The sequence below is a fragment of the Rhamphochromis longiceps genome, linkage group LG9 (genome assembly GCF_057381845.1).
Source record: "Rhamphochromis longiceps isolate RC_006_pf linkage group LG9, R_longiceps_female_GT1.1, whole genome shotgun sequence".
In the NCBI taxonomy this organism is placed as follows: domain Eukaryota; kingdom Metazoa; phylum Chordata; class Actinopteri; order Cichliformes; family Cichlidae; genus Rhamphochromis; species Rhamphochromis longiceps.
This window is the reverse complement of record NC_140565.1, coordinates 11,683,655-11,697,485: the sequence shown is the minus strand read 5'-3', so window position 1 is coordinate 11,697,485 and position 13,831 is coordinate 11,683,655. Positions and strand designations below refer to the sequence as shown.

The 13,831-nt window shown below is 40.6% G+C and overlaps 1 protein-coding gene across 1 annotated transcript in view; it reads right to left on the bottom strand.

Moving 5' to 3' along the window:
* The window catches only part of LOC146661782 (uncharacterized), a 517,204-nt gene that overhangs the window by 338,458 nt on the left and 164,915 nt on the right, over nucleotides 1-13,831 (bottom strand). The gene's annotated exons all lie outside the window — the stretch shown is intronic.

Genomic DNA, 13,831 nt, shown 5'->3' with positions numbered 1-13,831 from the left:
CCAACATATTTTTCAGTAGCGATGATTATACTGATCTTGTAATGACTGTAAACAGGGAGCTAAAATTAATAAAAAAATGGATGGACATAAATAAATTATCATTAAATATAAATAAAACTAAAGCAATGTTTTTTGGTAATTTAAAATATAATATAGAATTACCAATTATCATTGAAGGTGTACCAATTGATAATGTGAGTGAAAACAAATTTTTGGGAGTTATAATTGATAACAAAATTTCATTTTCAGGGTTCCCAGGCGTGATTGGCTGTATAGATGGCACTCACATTCCAATCATTGCCCCTTCAGTAAATGAAGGAGACTATGTGAACAGGAAGTCTTTCCACAGCATTAATGTACAGGTACATAGTTCCCTGTAGCATTTGGCCAGGCTCTGTCCATGACTCACAAATATTCCGTGAATGTACACTGAGCACAAAATTTGGACATGGTGAGTTGAGAATACTTTAAAATATATAAAGACCAATTGCTTCAGGGACATTTGAACTGAAGTGTATCCTTCTGTCTTAGGAGAGTTCACTGGCTACTTGCTTGGTGATAGGGGGTATCCATGTTTACCCTATTTGCTTACCCCTTACCCTGACCCTGAACCGGGCCCACAGCAGCGATATAATCTGGCTCATTGCAGGACAAGAGCCAGAATTGAAATGACTATCGGAATGCTTAAGGCCCGGTTCCAGTGCCTGCAAGGACTCAGGGTCACCCCAGAAAGGGCATGTGACATTATTGTGGCATGTGTGATTCTTCACAACATTGCCACAATTAGAGGAGAACACTGTCCTTCTGAACCAAACATCAGCAGTGATCCAAACCATGAACATCCTGACCCTCCCACGGACATACAAGATGGAAGCGCAGTCAGAGACACCATATGTCACAATCATTTCTTTTGACCCATCACCTCAACATGTTGAAAGAAGAATAAACAGATGTTTTGTTCAACTGGCTTTATTGGTCACCTGTGTTTCCTGTACACAAAGTATTAAAAGATGTACACCTCATAAAGTGTCTCTGTTGCTTCCTCCTCTGTAACAGCTGTCAATGTTTCTTCATTATTTTCCTGCAGTAAAGAAATAAACAACATTGCTGTTCTACTGTAAACTCATATAATCTGTGGAGTATTAAGAGTACTCACAACTGCATGTTGGTCTGGCTCAACAGGAGGCTGCACCAGATGCAGTACACCATCACCATCAACTGATAGAATATGAGGTTTATACAGGTCACTTATAACTTACAAGGGACCAAATGGCAATTAACAAACATACCAATCACCTTACACTTCATTGTCATTATGCTCTCAAAGACAACCAAGACTGAGGGAAGGCAAAATCAGTCGGAAAATAACTTCACTACAAAATAATCCATTATGGTAAAGAGTTTATCAAATGAATGTGTCGCACTGCAAAGGTGACTGTGAAGAAAGGATGTATGCACATCATGTATTATTTTGAATTTACCCCTTATGTAGGCACTTGTGTCTTGCGGGGTTATTGCCTCAGAGGATGTCCCCGCAGAGATGCCTTCGGCCACAGGGCGCCCACTGTTTTGGCTGAGGGCCAACTGCTCAGCCTCTGTGAGTGGTGGTGGTGGAGGACCCCCACCTGTTTTTCGGGCCTCCGCTTTTTTTCTGTTGGCTATAACGGGCCACATTTGAGCATACAGAGTAAGCAAATATGTACTTGTAATGTGCTCAGATAATTTCAATAAGTGCTTACAGAAAGAAAATTAATGTAGCCTCTAACTGCAATTGATTTACATGGGACAAACAGATCAAGCACTATGGCTCATAATACAATTACACCTTACCTGTTTGGACTATATTTTTATATTTCATTTTTACTTGCTGCCAGGCACGTTTGGGGCCTGTTGGGTTGCACCTGCGCTCACATCACAAAATAAAATGTATAAAATAACAAATAAAATAACATATGATAAAATAACGTGTTAAATGGGTGGAAATCCCTAGATCAATGTTTAAATTAACACTCACGCATTGACTCTGTCGGCTATGTTTTGCCATGCATGCTCCCTTTCTTTTGCAGCTGAGGCTGTGTTACTTTTTCCGCAAAATTTGCATGTTATCGGCATATGCTGCCATCAGAATTTCGGCCTCAAGCGCTGTGAAATACATTGACCGCGCCTTCTTTCCCTCCGTCTCCATGGTGACTCGCTTAATCTGTGCTCCGCTTATCAGGGCTTTATGTATCCTCGTCCGCGCGCTTCACTTGGGGTTAAAGCAACTCCGCGTTGACTGAACTACTTGTTATCAGCCTTTCTGAAACCGAATATTCCGAGTTGGACAGTTCGGGGTTACTCAACCCTGAGTGTCGTTTTTCACTCTGAGTTTTCTAAACCGGCTTCCTGAAATAGGGCCCTGGGCCGGTTTAGTGCAAACTCTGAGTAAGTATACCCTGAGTTAACGAAAACTCTGGGTTTTCGGTTTCACAAAGCGAGTTTAGATTAATTCTGAGTGAGTCACTATGACGACACACTCCGTGAAGTTAACCTGCCCTCTAGCAGGTTTACTACAACTAACCCTGACTGTCTCCGCCCCTTTGTCGGAAACCTGACAGTAGGAAGTGTCAGACATGGCGTGCCCCGTCCTTGAAGAGCCAGTAGATCGTGAAGCCCAAATTCTCCGCAGAGCTCTCCGCCGGGAGAGAGTGATCAGAGTGCGTTTGGACATTTTATCATTTCCTGATGATTTTCTGTGCGAACGTTACCGTTTCTCAGCACAATCTATAATTTATTTGGATAACCTCCTCAGGCCATATATTACGCATGTGACACATCGCGGACATCCTCTCAGTTCATTACATATTATTTGTATTGCACTTCGGTTTTTTGCAAACGGGAGCTTTCTGTATAATATTGGTGACGCTGAGCACGTTTCCAAGGCTACCGTCTGTCGGGCAGTCAGGAATGTTACAGTTGCACTGAAACGTCTCCTGTACTCGTTTGTGGTGTTCCCCGGTCATAGACCCACAAGATTTATCAAAGAGGGATGCCACAAAGTTGTAGGTATCAGGATGAACAAAACTTAATTTATGATGTGGTGATACTTGAACTGCTACTTAAATTTTACATTTATTCTCACGGTTCCCAGGCGTGATTGGCTGTATAGATGGCACTCACATTCCAATCATTGCTCCTTCAGTAAATGAAGGAGACTATGTGAACAGGAAGTCTTTCCACAGCATTAATGTACAGGTACATAGTTCCCTGTAGCATTTCAAACTAACAAATTATTTCATTATAGTAATGGATGCTAATTTGTGTTCTCTGCACTGTGAAGATCATATGTGATGCTGCCAACATTATCACAAATGTGGAAGCCAACTGCTCAGCCTCTGTGAGTGATGGTGGTGGAGGACCCCCACCTGTTTTTCGGGCCTCCGCTTTTTTTCTGTTGGCTATAACGGGTCACATTTGAGCATACAGAGTAAGCAAATATGTACTTGTAATGTGCTCAGATAATTTCAATAAGTGCTTACAGAAAGAAAACTAATGTAGCCTCTAACTGCAATTGATTTACATGGGACAAACAGACCAAGCACTATGGCTCATAATACAATTACACCTTACCTGTTTGGACTATATTTTTATATTTCATTTTTACTTGCTGCCAGGAACGTTTGGGGCCTGTTGGGTTGCACCTGCGGTCAAATCACATCACGAAATAAAATGTATAAAATAAAAAATAAAATAAAATATAATAAAATAACGTGTTAAATGGGTGGAAATCCCTAGATCAATGTTTAAATTAACACTCACGCATTGACTCTGTCGGCTATGTTTTGCCATGCATGCTCCCTTTCTTTTGCAGCTGAGGCTGTGTTACTTTTTTTCCGCAAAATTTGCATGTTATCGGCATATGCTGCCATCAGAATTTCGGCCTCAAGCGCTGTAAGATACGTTGACCGCGCCTTCTTTCCCTCCGTCTCCATGGTGACTCGCTTAATCTGTGCTCCACTAATTAGGGCTTTACGTATCCTCGTCCGTGCGCTTCACTTGGGGTTAAAGCAACTCCGCGTTGATTGAACTAATTGTTATCAGCCTTTCTGAAACCGAATATTCCGAGTTGGACAGTTCGGGGTTACTCAACCCTGAGTATCGTTTTTCACTCTGAGTTTTCTAAACTGGCTTCCTGAAATAGGGCCCTGGCCGTTTGCTTTTGTTTTGTGCGTGTTTATTATATCTGAAAACGGGAAAAAAGTAAAATGTCAAAAATCTGCTTCCATAATATAAATATCATTAAATAACTTTAGAAAAACTTCCACTTGACTCTTTACATGTGATGTTGTAAAAATATATATTTTATTGTTTAATTAATCTGAAAATGTTAGTCTGCCAAATGTGCAGCAATTGAATTTATTTATTCTCTTTATCTGATAGTTTGTGGGGCCCAGGTAGACTGTATAACTGCATCTCTACCAGTTTCTCTGCACTCCAGCCTCTTCTGTGCCATGTGAAGGGATTTTCCTTAAGGCAAGAGAAATTATCTCTACGAAGAGGAACAGGTTTGGCCAACGCACACTAGAACAAATTTTCTTCTTAAATAAAAATGAAAAAAGGGCAACTTTAAATGCATCATGTTTTTAATTTGCAAGTTCATAAGCATTTTCCCTTTCCATTTCACAATCAATTCTACCCACAGGTCAAAAATGTGTCTGGGAAAATTTCCCTAATATATTATTTATAAATATACCCGTCTAGCGGTTAATTGCATAAGTGCATGGAGGCAGGACCTCACAGCAGAAGCATACTCCATAATGTGTTGTACATTATTATATGTAATGTGGTATTTTTCAATTATTGTATTTACCAACATCAAGAAGTCACAAGCAAAGAAAGACCAAACCATGGTGCATGTTTAAACAAGGAGAGTTTACTGGTCAAAATTTATTAAACAAATAAACCACGTTTTTTTTAACCACCAAAAAAAAAAAAAAAAAATACAGGTTCAAAGCAACACAACGGCAAACCAATATCAGACAGAATTCCACTCTGTAGAGTGGGCAATCTTAATGAAGCAGTTGGTTTTATTTTGTGGATTCAAGCTGCTTTTCATATTTTTGGCCACCAGATGTCACCAGAGAGGACTGTGTTGAAAAGCTTCGAGTAATGAACAGTTTTTCAATACAAGCTTTAGTGTTTCCGAAAGCTTCATTTGGCCATCACTAGCTTTTACCAGTTTATCCCATACCACACAGTAGCCCTATCCTTCAGGCCAGGTAAAAAAACGAAGAAGCAAAAAACAGAAACAAAAAACAAAAAAAATCATTGCAAATACAACAGGACAAAACAATATAAAACAAACACACAAATAACTTAAAAAAAAAAGACAAAAAAAAAAAAGGGGGGGGGGGGGGGGGAGATTTACTGAGTAATGCTGGAAGTCAGGTTCTCAACCTGAAGGCTGAAAAAGTATTTCAGGAATTGCCCCCACGCCTTGTAAGAGAGATTAATGAGGTAGACCACAGAGAAGAGAATTACAGTAATCTAAAACAGATGTGACAAGATCATTGACAAGTATGCTGGTACTGTTTGGAGTGAGTTAAGGACGAAGGCGGTTAATATTACGGAGATGAAAATAGGAAGAGCGAGTGATATTATTTATATGTGCTGTGAAGGAAAGTGCTATCGAGGATGTCACCAAGACTCTTAACCTGGGGGGAGGTTTTGACAACAGAGTTATCAATGGATAATGAAAGACTTCTGGTTGGGACTTTGGTCAGTTTTGATTTGGTACCTATCAGAATGAATTCTGTTACTTACTGCCATTAAGTTTAAGAAAGTTGTGAGAAAACCAGACCTTAATTTCACCTGAACAGTCAGAAATTGAAGTGGGTGGGAGAGTCGCCGTGGGTTTGGAGGCTATGTAGAGCTGGGTGTTATCTGCGTAGCAGTGAAACTGGATGTTGGCTTCCTGAAAATATTACCTAGGGGTAGGAGATAAATGATAAAAAGCAAAGGACTCGGGACAGAGCCTTGGGGTACATTGGAATTAATCTCCGTTACATTACTTATATAATTAGAATAAATTGAGTTTTGGCTTCGGTTCCTCCCAAAGAACAAACTACCAACCACAAATTTAACAACGTAGTGTATGCTTTACAGTGTAGTAAGGAATGCTCAGACCTCTACATTAGAGAGACCAAACAGCCACTTCACAAGCGCATGGCACAACATAGGAGAGCCACCTCCATGGGACAAGACTCTGTGGTCCATCTGCATCTAAAGGACAAAGGTCACTCTTTCGAGGATGCCAATGTTCACATTTTGGACAGTGAGGACAGATAGTTTGAAAGAGGAGTCAAAGAAGCCATCTGTGTCTACTGTGAATGACCATTTTTGAACAGAGGCAGTGGTTTACGACACCAACTGTCTACCATCCAGAATCCAGTTTTGAGATCCTTCACAGACGCCTTAACACCCACTCACATCCTGGGCTATTCGACCTCAGGAAATCACATGATGGGGTGGGGCTAGGTTTCACAATGGGTTCACTCAAAACGTTGCCTGATTGTGACCCACACCCATTTTCACACCTTGGCCTGATTAGATAGAGGATCAATAGGGGGTCCATAACCCTCATGACCCCATAGGGCTAAAAAATCTGGGACTCTCCACCAATTGCTCTTAGAACTGAAGAAGTGTCTTGAAGAAACTTAAAGAAGTCCAGATGCTTTTCTTTCCAAGCTCCTTAGACTAAGAACTTTCACAGACAATCATATTCTTTAGAACACCAACTTATATTTGCTTTCTTAAAACAATTTTTTCTGCATTTGCACTGTAACAGACCTCAAGTTAGACAATCTAGCTGCATTATTACAATATCTTTTTAAACTTCTGGTTGCGCCGTAAGATGGCCGCATCGACGAGAGCTCTGAGTCATCTCAGCAACACTTTTATTATTTATTTCGTACTACTTGCTATTTCTGTGTGCACAGTGCAATCATATACTCTGTATGACAGACAAACACTTTGGAGTTATGTTCGTCAGCCAGTTTGGACTTTACGCCAGGTTTCAACATCGTGGATGCTCTGCTGCCTGGGATCTTTTGTCTACCTTTGTCTATTCGACACCGAGGGAAGACAAAGAGGTGGAAAAGTCCTGGAGTTTTGAGCTGAACCTGACAGAAACAACAAACCACCTCTGCGCAACATCCTACTTGCGAATGTTCAGTCTCTCGATGAGCTGCGTGTACATTTAAACATCTAAAAGACATCAGGAACTGCTGTGTTTTGGCATTCACAGAGACATGGCTGAGGTCCAGCATCCCCGACTGCGCCGTCATGTTGAATGGGTTCACTGTTTACTGGGGAGACTGAACACAGGACTCAGGCAAGAAAAGGGGAGGAGGTCTGTGCTTTGTGGCTAACTCTTTGTCGGCTAGAGATGTGAATATCTTAAAAACATACTGCTCTCAGACCCTCGAGCTGCTGACCATCAAAGTTAGACCTTTTTAGCTCCCGAGTGAGTTCAGTAAAGCTACGGCTATGGACGAACTGTATGATGTAATTATTGAACTTGAGAACAAAAATCCTGAAGCTGCCTTTATTGTGCTGGGAGACTTCAACAGAGCCAACATGAAGAAAGTTCTCCCTAAATACTACCAACACATCTTCTTCCCTACAAGAGGTGATCAAACAATGGATCATTGCTACACTCCATTCAAGGACTGCTACAAACCCCTCCCTTGCCCAGCTTTTGGCAAGGCAGAACATTATTCCATACTGCTGCTGCCTGCATACAGACAAAGGCTTAAACAGGAAAAAAAAAACTGTCTCTAGAGACATCTACAAATGGGACAATGAGGCTGAGGAGGTTTTACAGGACTGCTTTGAGACATCTGACTGGCAGATATATGAGGATGCAGCAAATGGCAACATCAATGAACACACAGACTCATTGGATATATTGGAAAATACATTGGGAAGTGACAATATCATCACTAAAACCCCCGTCTGCAAATATCCAAATCAGAAACTCTGGGTAAATAAAGACATTCATGCTAAGTTCAAGGTGCGAACCTACGAAAGTAAAAAAAAAAGGGCCAGAAAGGACTACAGGGACAAAGTAAAGTCTAGTTACCACAGCTTTGAAGCCAGGCGATTGTGGAATGGACTGCGCTGCATTGCTGACTACAAGAAGGAAAACACAGGCAGCGTTCACCCCACTGCATCTCGTGTAGACGAGATTCTATGCTCGTTTTGATGCAGACAACAAAGATCAGATCCTCTACCCTCAAGAAGACAGTGAGGCTGTAACTCAAAAGATATGAGATGGTCTTTCAAAAAGGTCAGTCCTCACAAAGCTCCTGGACCAGATGGCATCCCAGGCTGGGTTCTCAGAGCGTGCGCTGACCAGTTTGCAGGGGTGTTCACCGATATCTTCAACCTCTCCCTGAGGCAGTCAGTGGTCCCCACATCTCTCAAAACATCCACCATCATTCCTGTACCAAAGAAATCAGTGGTCTCCTGTCTGAATAACTACCGTACTGTTGCACTCACATCCGTCATCATGAAGTGTCTTGAGCGGCTGGTCAAAGGTCACATCTGCTCCTCGCTTGACCTTGAGCTAGAAACACCCATCTGCAGATGGATTCTGAACTTCTGGAGACAGTAATGTGGAAAGTGATGAAGGGTCTGATGCAGAGCCTCAAATTGGGAGAAAGCATGTCACCTCGCACTGTAACACAATCTCATCAAGTGCAAATATGATGACAATTATATTTTGCTTGGGTTCACATGTATAAACTGGTGAATTTTCCCTGCCACAATGTGATAATTGTGCAAAGTTATCGTCTCACATCTCAATGAAACCTTAACTATTGGGCAGACATTTTTCCCATTTGAAAAATAAACCAAGAGAAGCAGCTACTTCAGCACGTACGCCACATTGAATTTTACGCAATACAACTGTATTAGCTCACGGATGTGTCTGGCCTTGCGCATTTCCTCGTATATGTGGAGATGTATATGAGCACCACATTCATGAAGGAACTATCAAGGACATACTTTTCTGTAAACCACTGGAAGAAAGGACAACTGCAGTAGATATTTTTCAAAAGCTGGACACATTCATGAACACACATGGACTCATGTGGGACAGATGTGTTGGCATCTGCACTGATGGCACACGGACCATGACTGGGAGACATGGAGGTGTGGTTTTGTGTGGGCAAGCAATTGCACCAGATGGCTCTTGGGTACACTGCAGCATCTACCGAGAGGATCTTCCTGCAAAGGGAATACCTGTCAGCCTGAAACATGTTTATGTGCCTGACTTATCTGTGTGATATATTTTCTCTTTCATGTTCAAGATCAAATTGAGGCCATGATAAAGAAGTTAAACCTCTGGAAGAACTGCATAGACACACCCATTTACCACTGTGCCTACTTTGTTATCAGCATCTGACCAGGAGAGCCTGACTGAGATCACCACAGACAGAGCTCTAAAAGTTGAATATGCTCAAAAAACCCTGGTGGATTTCTGGATAGGACTGCACACTGAACAGTCTGCATTGGCTAAGCACTCTGTCAAGACTCTGATGCCTTTCACCACCACTGATGGTTTTCTGCTTTACCAAACAGGAAAAGAAGATACACAGCAAGACTTTGTGTGGAAAACAAATTAGGACTAAGCCTTTCCTAAAATGAGCCAAACATTGAAGAGCTGTGTGCCTCTGCCCAAGCACATCCATCACATTAAATAAAGTTCTGTTTAATGAAAGTTCACATCTGGTCTTTATGTTCTCAATAAAATGGTTCATTCTAATAGATCTTTTGATACACTTCTAGTAGGCTATTAAGTAGTAGCATTTGTGATTAAAATTGTGTCATTACTAAAATATAGTAATACATTTATTTGGTTGTGAGAAATAATCGACTGTGCAGTATTTCTTTTTATGCATCCACTCCTTGTGACATGTCTCAGGGGGTACGTGGCTGGAAAAGGTTTAGGAACCACTGCTCTAAACTAAGTTTGTGGGATAAGATCTTTCAAAAAATGCAGACCAAACTGCAGTTGTTTGTATTCACTTACACAGCATGTCTGTACAATTTACTGGAGTCATCAAAAACAGCAGACAGCAGCCATATCTCAAGTCTAATAACAGAAGACGGGAAGCTGTTTTGATCCTTAATGACTGTGTCAGTCGTTATAACTTACAACACAGAAGGTCAATGTAGACCTCATACTAGCAAATTAGACTAGCACCTATAGTACAAATAACACCATCTATTACTGTGTCTGAATGTGTGGTATTGGCACTGCCAGTTTAGGCCTAAAGAGATATGAGTTTTAAAAAAAGACCACCTAATTTAAATGTATTCATTACATGCTTGTTAAAAGCTAACTTCCATAAGCACAATAACCAGATGAAACATATGGCAGTGTTTATATGTAACATAGGCAACCTTAAAATGTTTCGCATGATTCAACTGTGGGATTTAACTGAATTCTTTAGAAGGACAGGCTAAATTACTTTATTTTCAACTTTAAGGCCAACCTAGATTTTAACTATTTAACAGGCCACTAATCTAGTTTATCGCTTTGCGCTTTCACAACCAAACATGTATCTAAACACATTGTTTTAATAAAAAAATACTATTGATATTATTATTATTACTGTTATTTAACATGTAATTAAACAGAAATGTTCATTAAATATAAAAGCAGTTTGCTTATGTTGTTAAAGAAAGGCTAGATTTGACATTAAGAGATGTTCAAAGGCAACAAAAAAAAGCCTTAAAAGAAATACGGGGTTTAACAATATGTAACGTTATAAAGGTTCATAAGGGTGAAGCTTCTCCAGGTTTGCTCATCATATTTCAGAAAAAAAACCCTGTGCACCATGAACATGCGGACTGATCTATGCCAGAGAGGAGGAAAGCAGTGACATGGAATTTTCAAACCATATTGTTTTGTCCTTCCGCACTGAGAAGCAAAATTTCCATCTTACTTAGTTTTTCTAATTTAAGACAACTCAAATAAACTGGGTTGATCGACTTTTTGGATGAAAAGTACTGGTAACCTACTTAAACTGAGTTCTAATAACAAGTTGATAAAAACTGAGTTCAGTCTACTTAACAGAAAATTTAAAGATGCTGACACACACAGACGCAGCGGCTCACTGCTCCTCACATTCGGTGCTTTGTTTTTTACTTTTTCCATGTGTATATGTGTGGGTGTATGCGTTTTCTATTACTATACATCAAGTGGAGTCCACTTACAGTCGACCTTTTGAGTTTACACTGTGCAAGGAACATTATGTCGGACTATCACCACTTCCATGGCATTCCGGAGGACATACTAAGAACTCCAGGGTCTCCATGGTTGGTTCTTCCCAGCGGTAAGCCAAAGAGGAAACATAAACAAAGGAGGCAAAAGCGTGGCTGCACTAGCAAAGCTAAAGAAACAACCATTTAAGCCACCGCTTCCAAGTATCTTCCTCTTCAACGTCAGGTCCATAACCAACAAAAATGACAAACTGAGATTACAAACTGCAGTCAACAAGTATGTACAGGACAGCAGCATTGTACTATTCACAGAGACTTGGCTGCTGCCATCAATTCCGGTATTTACCAATACCTTATCCGTAGATTAATTCCAAACAGCTCTCATGTTTCCTCATTTTTCCAATCTCCTAACATGGGGACGTGTTGGGTGCCCAGAAACCTAACATATTGACAATTTTTCACCTAGCATAAAATGTTATGCTTTGGGAGGGAGAACCTGTTGGGACTGAAGTGTATTTGTGAAACTGTTGGACTGTTCCATTATCAGTGTCTAACATTATGTGTATGACAGCGATGTAATGTCCATGTGTGCATGCTGAAAGAGACTGTGCTGGTCTGACCCCCCTCCTCCTTTCAGGGTGGAGCCTGCTGGAGTCCAGTGGTTGAGACCAGGTCTGAGGAAGTGTAAGTGTGTTTTTAATGTGATCCATGAAAACAAAGCAGCACACATTCAACCATCTTCAAACTGTCACATCACTCATTCACATCTCTGATGTCAGGAGGCATCAAAGTGTCAATCAGATGATGGATCAATAACTGCAGCTGGATTGTGTTTGTTCTCTCCACCAGATTCCTGTCAACCCACAATTGACACAAACACAGTACACAGAAACCTCAAACTGTCTGACAACAACAGGAAGGTGACACATGTGCATGAGGTTCAGTCGTATCCTGATCACCCACACAGATTTGATGTTCATCAGCTGCTGTGTAGAGATGGTCTGACTGATCGCGGTTACTGGGAGGTCGAGTGGAAAGGAGAGGTTTGGATAACAGTGAGTTACAGAAGCATAAGAAGGAAAGGAGTCAGCAATGACTGTTATTTTGGAGAGAATGATCATTCCTGGAGGTTGTATTGCTCTGGTGCTGGTCCTATTTATGTTTGTCACGATACCAAATTCGTATCCACCACCACCTCCTCCTCCGTCTCTAACAGAGTAGCAGTGTACGTGGACTTTCCTGCTGGCACTCTGTCCTTCTACAGAGTCTCCTCTGACACTCTGATCCATCTCCACACAATCAACACCACATTCACTGAACCTCTTTATCCTGGATTAAAAGTCTTTATGGGTGCCTCAGTGTGTCTGTGCTGAGTTGAGTGTAAAGAGTGTCCTCCTGTTAGAGAAACACTGACTGTTGAACAGATAGTTCAGTCTGTACATGTCTGTCTCTTTCACTCAGAAACACGTTTTCAGATTCATGGATTCAGTTGATGTTTTAAACTATTGATTGATGATGTGACTGATTCCTTGTAAATTTCTTCATCTTCAGGCCTGAAGCTCCGTTTACAACCAGCTCCTCTGCATTTTCATCAAGCCTGAGCTCCTTAAAATGAATCCAAATGTTTGATTTCTCTTTCTTAATGGGATTTTTCCAAAGTCTCCACATGCTCTTACTGTTTCACTCATTGTTGGAAGCTAATAATTTGAAAATGTTTCAGCCATATAAGCTGAAAATATTGGCTCAATAGTTTTAAATGCAGTTATAACCAGAATATGATTGTTTTGAGGGATCATAATGCATATGGCTTATCTAATAAACAGCAAAGGCTTCAATCCTGATTTGAAAGTAGTCTTGTGTTTTTCCAATGTTGAACAAGAACATGGTGCAGGATGTTGGTACCAGCTTGGTTATCAAACACATGAAATATGTAAATATGTGTGTATGGCACTGCATATGTTGTGTATCACTTTAGTTTGTATGAAATATGAAAACTATCACAAAGTGTCCTGGTGAAGAATCTGCTGAAATTTCTGACAGACATTCGATTTATTGTCTTTTTGTTTTTCAGTTTGATAAAATGCTGCATGAAAAACAAAGAGGAAGTGATGACAGATGTGTTTATGTCCACAAAGCAGAATGAGCTCTGTTGCTGACAATAAGTGATGTACAAAGAGAGTGAGCATTTCTGAGGCCTTGGAAAGAAAAGAGAAGCACAATCACTGATTGTGAGCTCACCAACACACAAATTTACACTTCGTTTGTCTTCACAGAGAAAAACACACTTCTTGCTGCTGATGTTTCTTTTTTTTTTTTTTTTTTTTTTTTTTTTTTTTCCTAAATGACATCAGAAACAGCAGTATGCGACATTACGTGATGGCAGAGCTTCAGTTCATCCTTTGTCATTTTTTTTTTTTTTTTAATAAATAGGACAGGGGGAATGAATGAGAGAGAGAGGGGGAGAGAAAGAAAGAAAACCAAAGGGGAGAAGAGACGGTGAGAAGGGGGGGGAAGAGAGAGAAAAAAAAAAAAAACTCCTGGGTCACCTGTATGGAGAAAA